Here is a 16,767-nt window from a genome sequence, read left to right on the forward strand (position 1 = left end):
ATTCTCTATAACAAAAGTCCCAGTTTGCAACATTTGAGAATCTTTGGGACAAAGGCATGGGTTGACATACCTGTAAAGAACCGAAGAAAAGGTGGGAAAAGGGCACAGCAGTTGCTATTTCTTGGGTATGAAAGTGGTACAAAAGCCTACAGGTTTGAAGATGATAAAAATCTTTTGAGTTATAGTCGATCAGCCAGCTTTAATGAGCAAAGAAATTGGCCCAAGATACATGCAAACCTGCTGCCAGAAAAAGTTTTACTGCCGAGCGTACCTGATAAGGCAGTTGAAACAAAGCTAAGAATTGGCAGCTCTCCCAGAGAAACTGAAAGGGAGGAGGTAAAGGTTGAGCATTTTTCTCCAGCTGCTAGCATGGAGCAGGGAAGAGAGAGTGCAACAGGGACAGGAGGAGGTAAATCTCCAGAATCAATCCACCCCAAAAGCAGTCCTGAAGGTAGCCCAGGGGGTGAGGTTAATCAACCAAGGAGGTCTACAAGAAGTAATAAAGGTCAACCTCCAGACCGTTATGGGTTCCCAGCCACCATAAACCAGGTTTGTGTAACTGAGCCAGAAAACTTTGAAGAAGTGCAAGAGTTACCTACTCTAGAGAAAGAGGCGTGGTTAAAGGCAATGCAGGCAGAGTATAACTCTCTGCTAAACAACAATGTGTTTGTACCTACAGAATTGCCTGAAGGTAAAAAGCCCATAAGCTGTAAGTGGGTTTTTTAAGTGAAAAAGCTGGCTGATGGTAGTTGTCAGAGGAAAGCCAGGTTGGTTGCAAGGGGCTTTACACAAAGAAAAATGATACATTATGATGAAGTTTTTGCCCCAACAGCAAAGGCTGAAACAGTAAAATCAGTTTTAGCAATAGCAAGTCTGAGAGGGTTAAAAGTTAATCATTTTGATGTTGCCTCAGCATATTTAAATGCTCCTATTGACGCCGAGGTGTATTTACAGCAAATACCAGGTTATGAGCTGGAAAAAGACAGCATGGTGTTAAAACTGCAAAAGGCACTATACGGTTTACACCAAAGTGCATGTCTATGGCATGAATGCATAGACACAACTTTGAAAAAGATGGGATTCAAACAAAGCCTGGCTGATTCCTGTTTATATTCAGCAATGGTGCAAGGAAGTGTTTGTTATTTACTTTTGTATGTTGACGATATCTGTCTAATAACAACTGCACAAAAGCAAGTGTCTTGGTTTATAAACAGCCTAGGTAACAAATACAAACTGAAGCATTTGGGAGAGATTCAGAATTACTTAGGAGTAGAGGTTCAGAGAAATGAAGAGGGCGTCTACTCTCTGAGTCAGAAGGAAAAAATTGAAAAGTTACTGAAGACATATGGAATGGAGAGGGTAAATGAGGTTGACACTCCCATAACTACCCAGTACAAAAATGAACCAGAAGGGCAAAAATGTGAGAATGCAACAGCATTTCATTCTCTGTTGGGTTCTCTGTTATATTTAAGTTGTTGGACAAGACCCGACATAACATTGGCAGTGCACATGTTAAGCCAAAGAAGTGCAGACCCGGCTCAGAGAGATTGGGTAGCACTTAAAAGAATCCTAAGGTATCTGAAAGGCACAAAAGATTACAAACTGGTGCTGGATACAGGATATGATCAGCAAGTGTATGCATACACTGATGCCAGTTGGGGGGACAGAGAAAATGGAAAGTCTACCACTGGATATGCCATATATATTGGAAATGCCCTGGTTCAGTGGAAATCCCAGAAACAAACATTTGTTGCCACAAGTACTTGTGAAGCAGAGTACTCGGCCATAAGCGAATGTGTGTCACAAATAGAGTGGTTTGCTTGTCTAACAAAAGAACTTGGAATACCTTCTGAAATGCCAGTCACTGTGCTAAGTGACAACATGGCTGCACAACAGCTTGCTAACCAACAGAACTTTAAGAGCAAAAGTAAACATATAGCTATAAGATACGGAAATGTGAAAAATGCTTTGGAAAGAAATGTGTTAAAGGTACAGCACTGTAATACAAAATGTAATGTGGCAGATTTGTATACAAAATGTTTGGATGCTCCTAAATTTCGAGACTTAAGAGAATTATTAGGTCTCAAGCCTTTGACTTAAGGAGGAGTGTTGGGATTCGCAGGATACTGGATAAGTCTGCAGGCTTCAACAGGATGATGCAATACTCTGCTGGGTCAGAGTGACTCAGCAGGAGTGTGATTAGTGGGATTGGCGATCACCTGTTTTAAAAAGAAAAGCCTGTTTAACAGTGGGCGTGGTTGGTATGGTGGTTGTGCTGTAGTATGGTGATGCTGTGGTGGAGAGTATTCATTTGTAAGTACTCTGTATGGACTGTCTCTTTTGTAAATACCTGTATATACCTCACATTAAAAGACTGCACTGGGAAAAACCTGGGACTCTTAGCGTTTCTGCTGAAAGCGCCGCGAGGAATTACGCGACACTCCCATCTCTGGGTTCCAGCAGGATCCTGCTGCCTGAGGCCATCGCCTCAGTTTGCCTCATGGTAAGGCCAGCCTTAACCCTGGCCAATGACAGGTGGGCTAAGTGTGCTTCCTTCCAGCACTGCTGAATGGTCCTTTTCACTCTCACAGCAAAGCCTCACCGGCTCCTCCTGCACCTTCTCAGTAGTTCACATTTCCATCAGTCTCTGGAAGAAATGAGAGCAAAACGAAACAAAGCAATCCGCCCACATCTCGCTTTCAGCCTTGTTTATTATAGAGCTGAAACTCAATTCTTTGGGGGGAGTATTTCATCAAGTCCCCCTTTTCCCTTCCTAGGTATTCCTGGGGGGGGGACTGCAAAGCAGAGGCGGGCAAGACAAATTGGAAACATATTATTAATGTATTTTTTATAAAATAAAAAAGCTAACAAAAATACATTTCACAACTTGTTTTCTTAGCAATATGACATGAAAAAGAACCGTGTTTACTTCTGCTACCATTTCCTTTGCATTTTGGTGTCAGGTGAAAGGATGAGGTAAGGAATGTTTCCATTTGTTGCACCTCTGCCCCCCCCCCAGCGCCCCCCCCCCAGCCACTATTGAATTAGTTTTGCTAGGTGGCAAATTCAGGAAGCCAAAGCTCTCTTTCCCTGCTCAGTTATTTTTGAGTACATGTCAGCAGTTGGTCAGCTTCAGATTCTCTGGACTTAATGGTCTTCAGGTCACTTTAAATGGTCACTTTAGATAGTGATGTGTATTACTTTATTTTGTTCATTGTGGGATGCCATCTGCACTGAAATGCGGCTGAGGGGCTGGTCTGAACATATTACACCACTTCTGGCTGTTAGTGTGCATTTGCACACCCTCCAACATTTCTCTGATGAAAACAGAGGCAAAGGCAAAGGGTAAAGGGACCCCTGACCATTAGGCCCAGTTGCGGATGACTCTGGGGTTGCAGTGCTCATCTCGCTTTACTGGCCGAGGGAGCCGGCATACAGCTTCCAGGTCATGTGGCCAGCATGACTAAGTTGCTTCTGGCGAACCAGAGCTGCACATGGAAACGCCGTTTACCTTCCTGCCAGAGCAGTACCTTTTTGTCTACTTGCACTTTGACGTGCTTTCGAACTGCTAGGTTGGCAGGAGCAGGGACAGAGCAACGGGAGCTCACCCTGTCACGGGGATTTGAACTGCCGATCATCTGATTGGCAAGCCCTAGGTTTAGACCACAGTGCCACCTGTGTCCCTTTTATTAAATAGTAATAGTAGTTAGTAATAGTAGAAGTAGAAGTAGAAGAAGAAGTAGTAGTAATTTTGTTATTTATACCCCTCCCATCTGGCTGGGTTGCCCCAGCCACTCTGGGCAGCTTTTAACATGTATAAAAACATAATAAACATTTTTAAAAACTTCCCTAGACATGGCTGCCTTCAGATGTCTTCTAAAGGTTGTACAGTTACTTATTTCCTTGGCTCAGGGGTCACATAACTCCATACCCTGCCAAGGCCACTTAGAGAGTTTATGGTTGAGGCAGTTCTATTTTTCTAGAAAAAGAGCTGCTGGAACACACTGTGAATGCCTCCCTTTTTCTGTTAGAATGGCAATGGCACCCACCTGAAAGGTGCCCGGACTGAGTTCTGGCAAATTACCCCTGGAAAAAAAAAGCTCTGGGTTGAGGGAAGATTTGAGCCAGCAGTTTCCCAGCTGCCAGACTTAGCTGCAACACACCTCCAGAATTCTTCTGGTATTTAAATTCCAGAGACCTTATACAAAAGTAGGGGGAAGTGATATATGCATTTAATAAACCTAACCAAGCGATGAGGTAAGAGGCAGCCAAAGAAATAAGGCGCTGGTGAAAAACTGGTGTTGGTAGTTGTAAGAGTTTATGTTGTGAATATATTTGCCCCAGGAAAGTGCATTTGTTTGTGCGAATTTTCTGTTTCACTTTGTGAAAGGCGGTCAAACTGATTCAAGGAGGTTGGGGGGTGGGGTGGGGAGCGATGAGGAAAGAAGCAACCAGGCTGACTCTCCATTGTTCTGACCCAACAACAGGAAAATTTCATTGGGCTATCAGTGATGCTACTGCATAACTGCATTTGATTGATCGATCAATTGATTTCATACAAGTTATACACTGCTTGATTGTGAAATCCTCGAAGCTGTTTACAAAAGATAAAATAGTAAAATAAAAATCATGACCCTACTTTAAAACATACAAAAGTTAAAATACTAAAACAGATTAAAGTTACCTCAGCTTTATAAGCACTGTGGTAGGCTTGCATAACAGGAATATTTTTAGCAGCTGCTGAAAACAGTATAGTGAAGACACCTGCTTGATCTCAATAGGCAGGGAGTTCCAAAGTGTAGGCGAAACTTCTTCTTTTTTTAATCGTGTTAACACCCTGTGAAGCTACCATGTCCATTATGGGATCCCTAATTGGTTCGAATCACACAGTGAAGAAATGCTTTCAAGTAAAGCTGCAGCTGAAGGAGCAGCAAATTAGGGGAAATGAGAGTTATGAACCGGTGTGAAAAATGCACAAAAACATGATTGGGCTTCTCATGAATTTTTAATACAGCTCCCTTTGCCCTGCAGGGTAACTTTAGCACTTTAGTACCTTGCAACTGCCTCCATCCACAGTAAAGAACGTTTTATGGTAAGTCCCTCTGAAACACTGTTTAGATTCAATTACAGTGGACCTTGGAGACATCTTTGAGCAGGAGGAAACGGAACCCAAAAGTTGGCACTGGGTACTCTTTGCTTTTTTTGTAATCTAAGAAACGGAACAGGGCACAGCATATTTTTGGAAGTTGGGGTTATTTGTACTGTTCTTCAGTCTGATTCTTATTATAAGAAACAATTATTTTGGCTGGCAGCTTGTATTTGTAACATCTTGCCTAGAAGTTTGTTTGGATGCGGTTCAGCAGCATGTAAATTCAGAAAATGGAGAGCTGCCAAGAGCTGGGAGGAAAACATCTTGAGCATTTTCTCAGTAGCTGTTACACAATCCCATGTCCATGTGTGCCATCTTGGTAGCTGTGCTGCAACTGATCACAGTTTCCAAAGCAATTAATGAGCTGTCAATGAATTGACCAGCTGACTGCATTAATTCATTTTTCATTTGTTATTTAAAGATTACTCAGCAAACAACATTCATTCATTCATTCATGGCTTGATGCCAATATGCAGTTTCCAGGTAGCAAGACAGGGAAATTTAGAAACTATTTCAAACCTACATGGGAGAGCTGCATTCAGGGTCAGCCCAAGACATTTTGCTGCCTGAAGCAAGATGGCACCTTCCCCATTCCTCAGGCAGAAAATGATTGGCTGGCAATTGAATTTTACTTCAATAGTGCTGACACAATAGTGCCCTCCACCACCTACAGAAGCAGCTTGATGGGTTGGTTCCCAGGAGGAGGAGAGGAAAGTTGGCATGGTGCAACAAACTACAGACCCTCCAAGTGTCCCTATTTTCTAGGGATGTGCCTGATTTACAGAAGCTGTCACGGTTTCTGATTTGATCCTGGAATATCCCGCTTTTTCTTAGGATGTCCCTATTTTCATCAGAGAAACGTTAGAGGGTATGGAATTATCTGACCCCCCTGAGCCATGAAAGCAGCCCTGTATAGGGAAGTTTTTTTAATGTTTAATGTTTTATATATGCTGCAAGCCACCCAGAGTGGCAACCCAGTCAGATGGGTGGGGTATAAATAGTAAAGTTGTTGTTGTTGTTGTTATTGTTGTTATTGGATAAGATGTGCTTATTTTCATCAGAGAAATGTTGGAGGGTATGAAACTAGCAGGATAAACTACCGCAACCCACCTGCCAGGAAGCTAGCATAGCGGCTCTGCCCCACACAGTGAGCTGCTTCTGCCCCCAACCAGCAGACTATCTTAAAGGCTCAGGGCTCAGTCTGCCTAATGGTTGGGCTGGTCCTGTGTATATTATACATGCCCTGAATTGTAAAACATAATGGTAAGAAACAGCTCTGGATTCAGAGTGAGAAATAAAAAAAGAAATACTCTCTCCCATTTATGTTTGAATTTACAACCACAAATGTTCAGTACCAGTTAATATAAAAGTAACTGTGGATAAGTATTGCTAGGCTCTAGCATTTTTGAGGTGTTACAACCAAGGGAGCAATAAGTAAAATTTTTGCATCTGCTTGCCATCTATGTTTTGATGGGTTAACTTTTTGATTTGGACCATACAGTCGTACCTCGGAAGTCGAATGGAATCCGTTCTGGAAGTCCATTCGACTTCCAAAACGTTCAGAAATCAAAGTGTGGCTTCTGATTGGTTGCAGGAAGTTCCTGCAGCCAATTGGAAGCTGCAGAAGCCCTGTCAGATGTTCAGGTTCCAAAGAACGTTCGCAAACCGGAACACTCACTTCCTGGTTTGTGGCATTTAGGAGCCAAAACATCCAAGGTGCTCAGGATCCAAGGTACAACTGTATTCCAAATTGGGGGTCTCACTCTCTCTCTCTCTCTCTCTCTCTCTCTCTCTCTCTCTCTCTCTCTCTGTGTGTGTGTGTGTGTGTGTCTTTCTCCCATGATTAGCTGTGGACCCTTCCCCAAAGTGAAATTGAAACCAATTCATGCCCACAATGCTTTCTACGTAACTCCTGGGTTCAGCAGTTTCCTGGCAGATAGAAGTGGTCCCCTTGGTGGAGGCGGAGTCAGTAGACTAGCTTCTCGGCAAATGGGTCACTGTTGCTCACTAGCAGGGAGAGGGAAAGGCTGTGAGGAAGTTGGAATGAACAGAACCAATCCAATGCTCCACCCTACCCAGGAAACAACTGCCATTTGCAGCAGTAAGAAAGACATTGGCTTCCTGAGGTGGAGCAGTGCATGACACTCGTACAAGGTGCACAGTACCCAATCTAGTTTGGTACTTGGGACAGAATCCCCAGAAACCCTCCTCTATTTCACACTACAAATGCAATTGTAATAAATTTGCTGCAAACCTTTCAGGAACCCTCCTCACCTGCCTTAGATGGCTGCCCCACTCAACCACGGCTGCCCCTGTCACTAGGTCAAGATTTGCATCAAGCAGACCCTGCTCAACTCGACTTAACTTGTGGGAAATCAGACTTGGACTTGTGAGTGTCCCTGTTTAATTCCTCTTTGCAGCCTTAGAAATGTTGGAAGACTGGGATTTGCTCTGCTTCAAAACTCTTCTCAAGCGAAAGAGTAATACAGTTGTACCTTGATTTTCGAATTTAATCCATTCCGGGAGTCCATTCGACTCCCGAAACAATTCGAAAACCAAGGTGCAGCTTCCAATTGGCTGCAGGAGCATCCTGCAACCAATCAGAAGTCGTGGAAGCTGCGTCGTGGAAGCTTCTGAAAATCGTTCAAAACCCGGAACAATCACTTCCGGTTTTCAATTGTTCAGGAGCTGAAACGTTCAAGTTCAAAGGCATTCGTCTTCCGAGGTTCCACTGTACTTGATATGCCCATTAGACAGCAAAACTGTTTGATGACATTCTTTTTCTATGCCTCAAAAATTGCCATGTGTTTCTGGATCAAATCTTTGAGGCTACAAGAAGATGAACCACTCCAAATGAGGGATCTCCCATGCTAGCTGAGTTTCCTAGTGGTCCCAAGACAATGATATCGATAACAGTTTTCTTTTTTTCCAACTTTTTCTATCCAAATGTGTGTGCTTAACAGGATCTTTGAAATTTGACATTTTTCTAAGGTATCCCCATTAGTGTCCCTTGGCATTCCAGGATTATCCTCCAGCAACAGGAGACTTAGGCCCCATCTACACAATACATTGAAAGCAGCATCATACCACTTGAAACAAACACTGTTTCCTACTGGAGAATCCCACACAGTGCATTTGGAAACACACTGCAAAATCAGAGAAGTATGAATTTGGTGGCCTCGTTTTGGTTCTTGCCAGCATTTGAAAAAAGTTGTAAATTAGGTAGGTTCACTTCTAAAGCCTACTCAAAGCATACCCTCCAACATTTCTCCACAGAAAATAGAGGCGTCCTATTCCATAATAATAATTTACTATTTATACTCTGCCCATCTGACTGGGTTGCCCCAGGCCCGCTGGGCACCTTCCAACATATATTAAAACATAATAAAACATTAAACGTTTAAAAACTTCCCTGTACGGGCTGCCTTCAGGTGGCTCAGTAGTTGCATAACTCCATGCCCTCCAACATTTCTCCAATGAAAATAGGGACACCCTAAGGAAATACGGGTGGCGCTGTGGGTTAAACCACTGAACCTAGGACTTGCCGATCAGAAGGTTGGTGGTTCGAATCCCCGCGACGGGGTGAGCTTCCGTTGCTCGGTCCCTGCTCCTGCCAACCTAGCAGTTTGAAAGCATGTCAAAGTGCAAGTAAATAAATAGGTACCGCTCTGGCAGGAAGGTAAATGGCGTTTCCGTGCGCTGCTCTGGTTTGCTAGAAGCGGCTTAGTCATGCTGGCCACATGACCCGGAAGCTGTATGCCGGCTCCCTCGGCCAATAAAGTGAGATGAGCGCTGCAACCCCAGAGTCGTCTGCGACTGGACCCAATGGTCAGGGGTCCCTTTACCTTTAAGGAAAAGCAGGATATTCCAGTATCAAATCAGAAACCAGAATGGCTTCTGTAAATCCATGACTGTCCCTGGAAAATAGGGACACTTGGAAGGTCTGTCGGAGGCTTAGAAAATTGAGGGCACACTGCTTTTTTTGAAACCCGGTTGTTAAAGGATGGGGAGAAAGAATACCTTGTAGCTCTGTAGGGAGCACACTATAGTTAGCAGGATTGTTTAAGGGGGCGTCATGTGCTATAAATGAATGTTGTGTATGCAGCCTCACTCCCTGGCATTTTTAAAATCTCAGATCTAGTGTCATGCTCAGCCTCCACCACTAGATGGCAATACACCACCATCTAAAACCAAGGCTGTTCTCTGACAGCTGAAAGAGACTTATGAAATGCTGAATTTTCTTTCCTGTTCTTAAACACCTTCCAAACCCCAGGCCCAGATACTGTTTCTAATTTGTGAATAGGGAACTGGCAAGCCTTCGCCAATTCTCAGCACTGGATCTTGGCACTGCTTCCCGTTTCCTGGTCTCTTTGAGTTAAGGGAAGGAGGCAGACACAGTTCCAGTGTGCTGCAAAACACAGAAGGATTCCAACAGCCGGATCCTTCAGCACAAATTAAGCAAGAGATGTATTATCTGTTGCGCTGCTACTTTGAGAAAAGATCTCCAGTGGCAAGGGAGCGAGGAGGGGAAGGGTGGCTGCTGGCATCTGAGCAGAGAGCAAAAGAAGGGAAAAGTAAGTTTTTAAAATAATAATAATAATAATAATAATAATAATAATAATAATAATAATGGTTTTGTTTGACTTGAGAAATGGTAATTTATAGGGCTGACAGCAGATTTGAAGCAGCCTTTCAGGACAAAGCTGTGGCAGCCTGGTGCGCAACCCATCAATGTTTCATTAGCGCAATAATGGGGCTACTTTGGTGCCGCATCCAAAAACTCTTCTTCAGCTCCTTCATAATATGGCGCCCTGTGTGAGCCCAAAATTTAGCTCCCCCCCCCACAAAAAAAGGTTTCTTCCCCCAGGGAACTAGGCAGAGGGCCTTTTCGGTAGTGGCATCTGCCCTGTGGAACGCCCTCCCATCAGTTGTCAAAGAAATAAACAACTATCTGACATTTAGAAGACATCTGAAGGCAGCCCTGTTTAGGGATGTTTTTAATGACTGATGTTTTAATGTATTTTTAATATTTTGTTGGAAGCCACCCAGAGTGGCTGAGGAAACCCAGCCAGATGGGCGGGGTATAATTATCATCATCATCATCATCATCTCTGTGCTCTGTGTGTGGGGGAGGACTGTTAGAATTCTTGCTCCGTGTTTGCAGTCATGAGATTGTTGTCTATCACATGACGGTGTATGTCTTCATTCCACAGTGTGGGAAGTGACAGAGACAGGATGTTTTGTGTTACAGTGGTACCTCGGGTTAAGAACTTAATTTGTTCTGGAGGTCCGTTCTTAAACTGAAACTGTTCTTAACCTGAGGTACCACTTGAGCTAATGGGGCCTCCCACTGCCACTGCACAATTTCTGTTCTCATCCTGAAGCAAAGTTCTTAACCCGAGGTACTATTTCTGGTTTAGCGGAGTTTGTAACCTGAAGCGTCTGTAACCTAAGGTATCACTGTACTGTGTTCCGTGAAGTGGGACTATTGTCCTTTGTCCTTTCTCTTCTTGCTGTCTGATGAGAAAGAGGAAGGAGCTAAAGCAGAATGCTCCGAGTGTATTATATGTAAATAAACTTAGATTAGCTAAAATGCTGTGTTACTGAGTTCTGTTACGCAAACTGCAAATACTCTGCAGGATCCCTAAGTGGGCTGATGCTTCTTGGTATCAGTTGCTGTGGTATTTGGGCTGGGAAAAGCTTTTGAAGCTCCTGAACGATTGACCAGGAGGGAGAGAACATGCCAGTCGGGCATGTGTCTCTGCCTGGGTCCTACATGCGAGTAGGACGATCCTAACAAGGACTGCCTAAACTCAGTGCTGTGGTTGGGAGGGGAAGGGGAAGGAGACGCATGCAGCCTTCTTGCAAGTGTCTCCTCTTCCCTCCTCCTCACCATCTCATCATGCTCCCCCACGTTGGAGAGCAGTATTGCTGAGTGTGGATTTGTCCCAACTCTGGGGCAATTCAGGGCTGCCTCAACTTGCTCTGGCCAAATCCCAAGCTGTCCTGAATACCCAAGATTCAGCTGGAGCTGAATCTCCATAGGGGGTGGGTGAGTTGACTGGGGAATAACATGATTCCATGTGGTAGTCAACACCCTGGAAGGGGAGAGATAATTGGCCACTTTCAGGGATGGTGGTGGTCTCAGGTTATAGAAGTCAACGTGCCCTCCTGCAAAAGGCCTTCATCTCAGGAGCTCAAAAGCCGAAGCACCATTTTAACCAAAGACTTCAGGCTGTTTTCTTTGAGCACCTTCTCTTTCTTGCCACTCTCCTCCTGGCAGGAAAGAAAAATGACAGCCAGGCCCTGATAATGAACCGTGGCCCAGTATTTCATTCCCAGGTGTGAGAATAGATGCCCCTTTGTAAGAGCGGAGATCTCCGAAGCATTAGCAGAGGTCCATAAATCACCTTTACCTTGAAGAATGGCATTCCTCTCGACTGTCCAGGCAAGAACGCCCCGGCCGTCTGGAAATGTTCACCTGCCTTGTCTCTCCCGAGAGACGCAATAAGCAAAGTGTCACATTTCCCGGTAAATCATCGCAAATCTTCTTGCAGATCTTTTGAGAGAAGTTATATAGGCCGTGCCATTTTATTTCTTTTCTTCTTCTTCTTTTTTTAAAAAAGCAAATCAAATGGGCCAGGTTTTGCAATTTGAAATGAATCTGCTTTAAAGAAGGAAAGCAAGGCAGCAAGATTTAACTGAACAGATTGCAAGGTGTGCAAAAGAGAGTTGGATAGCACTGGCAAATGCAATGTTTTCGGTTATTCTCACCACCACTCCTGCCCCTCCCCCAAAAAAACCTCCAGTTTGGTTTCTTCTGTAGCTCTAATCTGCCCTCTAAACACTGATAACCAGAAATTTATAATGAAGGGGAAGTGTGTGCTGCGGGTACTGCATAGTGTGCTCTTTGATTTAAAAGAAAATGAAACCCAAATAAAAAGTGAGCCTTGCTCATTTGTTTTGAAGAAGACAGTGTTCCTGCATGTCCACATGGGTTCATCCTAAATAAGGAGAAATTCTATTTTCTGACTACTTGTTTTACACTTCTAAAAGAACGACGCAAACCGAAACACAGCTAACCTGGGAACTTTGCACTTCTCTGAATTTTGCAATGCAGCTCTCCAGCCCACCAATGTGTACGAAAATGCATATGTTAAGGGGGGAATGTATATATTAGTGAAAATAACAAAATTGCACTGTGTTATGGGAAATTGCTGCCAAATTTGCATGAGGTTTCTTTCTTTTTTTCCCCAAAGGCAGTGGCAAATTGTTGCAAAAATGTAGAGAACCGAATTGAAGGTTATAAAAACAGACACTGAAATGGACCGATTTGTCCATCCCTAGTTCATCCTTAGAATGCACACATTGTGCATCTCCAATCCATATCAAAATAATGCTAAAGAATTGTTGCAAAAGTGCTTTAGAGCTGGAAGAGGGAAGTATGTTACTAGGCTAGAGTGATGGAATGGGAACTAGCCAAGAGGAACCTACAGCAGCCATGCACAAGGTTAACTAGACAGTTTTAGAAATCTGGATTTAATGGTCTTATTGTGGGGGACCTTTAGATAGACGTGTGTATCACTACAGTTGTGAATTGCACAATTGCCATTTCTCCCCCACACCACCACCATTTTATGCTTTACAACTGCTTCTACCTGAGTATAACCCAGCCAGATGGGCAGGGTAGAAATAATAAAATTATGATAATGATGTTTGTAAGATTCTACTTGGTTACACAGAAAAATATAAAACGTTTTCTCAATCTATTCAGCTTTTCACATTTTTTAATGTTGGCTGTCTGCATCCAATTTGAGAATTGGCTAGATTTCATTACTCACTCCTAATCTGGGAGATGCTGTATTTTTGCTGGAAACGGCAGGAGAAGATTGTGGTCTTGTGTTCAGGTCCTGCTTGCGGGCTTCCCATAGGCATCTGGTTGGCCACTGTGAGCACAGGATGCTAGCTTAGATGGGCCTTTGGCCTGATCCAGCAGCCTCTTATTATGTTCATATACCCTCATCTCTACTGCTTCCTCCCTTCCCTTGCCAAGGGGTTAGGTGCCCTTTCTTTCGACAGCTTGTCTTAGAGGACAGAAGATGCAATTTCTTCCCATGTTTCTTTTAGGCAAACCACTTTTGAGCAAAATCTGGCTTTGAAGAAGTTGAAAAACTGATTCACTTCCTCCCCGCTAGGCTGAATTATATAGTATCTCAGCGTATGTAATTTATTTATTTATGTAGCACAGCATCTGCTTCCCAGAGGGATCTCACTCTCCTAACAAACTCAGCGGCCAAAGCAGAGTACAGCACCAGGAGGTCAAGAGATTTAGCTCAAGGTCAAGCCATAAGTCACAGGCGGAGGCTCCACTGGGACTCTTGAAACTCAAGGTCCTTTGTTTGGGCTAGGAGATACCTTAATCCTTCCTGCACATTGTATGGAGAGGGAGGGAAAGGGAGAGACAGCTGCATCCTCAGACTGCAGATGCTAACAACCTTGAGGCAGCCGAATTGTGCGCAATGTGGGATCCTAGAATCGTAGAGTTGGAAGGGACCCCAGCTAAAGCATCCATGACCGATGGCCACCCAACCTCTGCTTAAAAGCCTCCAATGAAGCAGAGGCCACAACTTCCCAAGGGGAGACCATTCTACTGTCAAACAGCTCTTCCTGTCAGAAAGTTCTTCCTGATGTTCAGATGGAATCTCCTTTCTTGTAACTTGAAGCCGTTGGTTCAAGTCCTACTCTCCAGAGCAGGAGGAAACAAGCTTGCTCCATCTTCCATGTGACAGCCCTTGAGATATTTGAAGATGTACATCTGCATTTATGCATTACAAAATTCGCAGTTGAATCCCATCCTTCTGCCACAGAGGTCAAGGACAGCCTACCACTCTCCTCTACAGAGGGCATTCCTCTGTTTGAAAGGCTGTCTGGTCCAAACTGGGGTTAAATATAAAGGGAGAACAGGGTGGTGGTGGTGGTTTGAAGTTGCTTTAGCTACAGTCTAGCACCTTGGCAGCAGGCTGAACAGGTCAACCCCACTATATGGTGAGATTATGAGTTGCATTAATTTCTGAAATTTCTTAGCCTCCACCTATACCATGGGTAGGCAAACTAAGGCCCGTAGGCCGGATCAGGCCCAAGTGCCTGCTGCATTTGGTCCGCGGACAGTCTGGGAATTGCCACATGGATAGCCAGTGCGCTCGTTCTTTCCCTCTCCCTCTCCCTCTCCCTCTCCCTCACACGGCGGCAGTGGCGGCGGCGCCTCCTCCCTCCCTCTTCCTGGCTTTTCCCTGCCCTGCCTAGAGGAGGAAGGGGCCTGGGCTTTGTTGGTGCCAGGAGCAGCAACGCTCAAGCAGCTGCCATTTTAAGCAGCCCCTCTCCAGAGCCCTTTCATGCGCCGCTCATCGTCCCTCTGCCACCACCAGCCCCTGCCGCTCACAAGACACAGGTAAGCAGCCACCAGGGCTCATGGTGCTCTTGCATCTTTCCCCCCCTTTTTTTCAAAATATAGTCCAGCCCCCCACAAGGTCTAAGGGATGGTGGACCAGCCCCCTGCTGAAAAAGTTTGCTGACCCCTGACCTATACCTATGAATTTATATACGCTAACTTCATGCAAATCAGTGTCTTGTTTTGCCCCTGCTTTTGGTGGGCCATTTCCTCTTTTGGGGTGATCTGTAAGAGACTGTCAGTGGTGTAGTCACCCAGGGTTGGAGGGGTCTTAAAGATTCAGTACTTCTTCTGCAGCACGTCTCCTAAGAGGTCCTGGTCTCCTGCGTCCTCGAGCTGCCCTATCAGCATGAAAAGAGAGCTTTTTTGCCACTGTTTGCTTCCAGGCTAAGGATATAGGGACACTAAAAACACAAAGGAGCTTCATTGGTGTGCAAGTTCTGTTACATACACACGAACTTCACAGAAAACACAATTTATGTTTGGAGCTCTCCAAACCATTTGCCCACGCATGTACACAGAAAATAGAAGATCTAGCTGAAAGGCAGCACACAGAGTTCTGCGCTGATCATTGCAGAATTATTATTATTGTATAATCTTAGAAAGTTGTATAATCTTAGCATAGGAGTCAAGGTACCTTTGGCTTCCAAATATAATATTTGCTACCCACCAAGTTAATGGGCATTGCCATTCAAATGGTGTGTGTGTACTGCATCATATGAACGATTATGAGGGGCAGGGCTTACTTGGGCCCCCCAAGTTGGCACTCCTGAATCTTAGAAAGGGCATGGCTATGACAGAGAAGCTTGGTGCTGACTGGGTGATCTGCTTAGTGCTGTATTTAATTCCTCCCGATAAAATATTGAATTAATTATTTTTTTCCCATGAAACTCCTGCCACTTTTCTGAACCCAAGTGAAGTTCTAAGCAAGCCTTGGCCAACCTGGTGCCCTCCAGATGTTTTGAACTACAACTTCCATCAGCCTCAGCCAGCTCTTTGGTCCAAAATTTCTGGAGGGCACCAGTTAGCAAAGACTGTTCTGAGCGTTAACTGAGGCCTCCCTGCGGCTCATACAGTCGAGTGATTCCTTTTAACAAATAGCTGTTTCAACCTAATCTCTAAGCACAACTCAGCAAATGTTCAGGAATTTGCTAACCTTCTAACAAGGTCTAGGCATTTCGTGACCAATCATCTCTTTGGAAGGCGCCAATCAGCTCACAGCGCCATATCTGATGATTCAGCCCCAGGAAGATGTACTTGCTCTTTAATTTTTGATTGTGACGTGGAATTTTCTGGAAAGGTCAGTCGCGAAAAATGTTTAGAATCACTCAGTGCTAATCTACGGTGTCAGCAAAACCATTTCCCTGACATTATTGTTTTGACACTGAGAGTAATAGAAATGATTAAGCCAGGAAGAGAGCAGTGCTTATTTGACTGCTGTCAGCTGCTGAACCACAATAGCCCAGCACACAGACGTTATTGAGCCACTGAAACATGAAACGCAAAAACCCTGCTGCAGAATGTTAGCAACCACAACACCAGGCTTCAGAATTTCTGAGATGTTTAGTCTCGGTCAGGTAGGAGCATTCCACATCAGGGCCATGGTCACAGGGAGGTCTGGGGGTGAACTTTGAGTATTTGCATGCTGGGTTCCACATCTTCTGCCTGGTTTTAAAGAACAACAACATTTATTTATTTATTACTTTGCTTACAGGACATCTGGACATGCTGTGCCAATGAGACCCAAGATATCCCCCATCTTCATTAGCTCAGAGGCCCAAATTTATATCTACACCTATGTTGTTATTGTTGTTTAGTCGTTTAGTCATATCCGACTCTTCGTGACCCCATGGACCAGAGCACGCCAGGCACTCCTGTCTTCCACTGCCTCCCGCAGTTTGGTCAAACTCATGCTGGTAGCTTCGAGAACACTGTCCAACCATCTCGTCCTCTGTCGTCCCCTTCTCCTTGTGCCCTCCATCTTTCCCAACATCAGGGTCTTTTCCAGAGAGTCTTCTCTTCTCATGAGGTGGCCAAAGTATTGGAGCCTCAGCTTCACGATCTGTCCTTCCAGTGAGCACTCAGGGCTGATTTCCTTAGGAATGGATAGGTTTGATCTTCTTGAGGTCCATGGGACTCTCAAGAGTCTCCTCCAGCACCATAATTCAAA

Source organism: Podarcis cretensis (assembly GCF_951804945.1).
Source record: "Podarcis cretensis genome assembly, chromosome: 3".
In the NCBI taxonomy this organism is placed as follows: domain Eukaryota; kingdom Metazoa; phylum Chordata; class Lepidosauria; order Squamata; family Lacertidae; genus Podarcis; species Podarcis cretensis.